Raw genomic sequence first — 888 nt, 5'->3', positions numbered from 1 at the left:
GAAAAAGGACCCAAACGGAGGTCGTCTGTACTTCAGTTTCCTATTTACCTACGATGTCGAGGCTGTGCTGCCGGTTGACATTTCCGCTAAACAGCTAGACTGGTCTTTTAAAAAGCGCTAGACATAGGAGTAAAAGCTCATCCTTTTCCTGCTAAGAGAAGAACTCTAAATAATCTCTAAATATAGATTATACCTTTAAAATATTTCCTGCTAGATTCTAACTAAGATAAACTCTAGATCTAGCAGGAAATCGCTAGAATGGCAACACTGTGTTGTGGACTAGTCGTATGGGTGATTCAAGTTAGTAATAGCCATGCGTTCCGAAGCCCACAATTTCAACGGGACGGCCTGTAGCACGATTGTGTTTTTCTGTAGCGCACAAACGCTGCTGTGGTCTCGGGAGATGGTGCACTTAGCAGACGACGCGTACCTTGTTTTTTTGTTTTTTGTTTTTAAACATAACTTACATAACTAATGTAGAATGCCAAGGGGTATTGTTTCGGTATAGTCTGTCATATGAACTTTTAAGATCAATTAAAACCTGGTCGGTACTTCTTGACTGGTATTTGACTACATATCCGGCTAAGCCAAGAATGTTAAATGTGAAGAAACATGGCAGCATGATTCTTAAATACTAGCATAGATAATAGCTATAGTAAATGTGTTTAAACACAAGATTTAAAACACAAAAGACATGCGGGTCAATGTTTACATTTGAGCGTCACCGCAGTGCTATAGACCGTTCTGTTTAAGCGTAATCTTATAGCTCGCAAAAGTATTCCGTATTTTCCAGAGACTTTGGAATTGCGGCCGTTTCGTTTTTAAGGCACAATTATGAAACCGTTTTTGTTATATATATAGTATGCTTTCTATCCGACTGCTCTATGT

The sequence above is a fragment of the Penaeus chinensis genome, chromosome 6 (genome assembly GCF_019202785.1).
Source record: "Penaeus chinensis breed Huanghai No. 1 chromosome 6, ASM1920278v2, whole genome shotgun sequence".
Taxonomy (NCBI): Eukaryota; Metazoa; Arthropoda; class Malacostraca; order Decapoda; family Penaeidae; genus Penaeus; species Penaeus chinensis.
Note: the sequence above shows the minus strand (reverse complement) of the source record.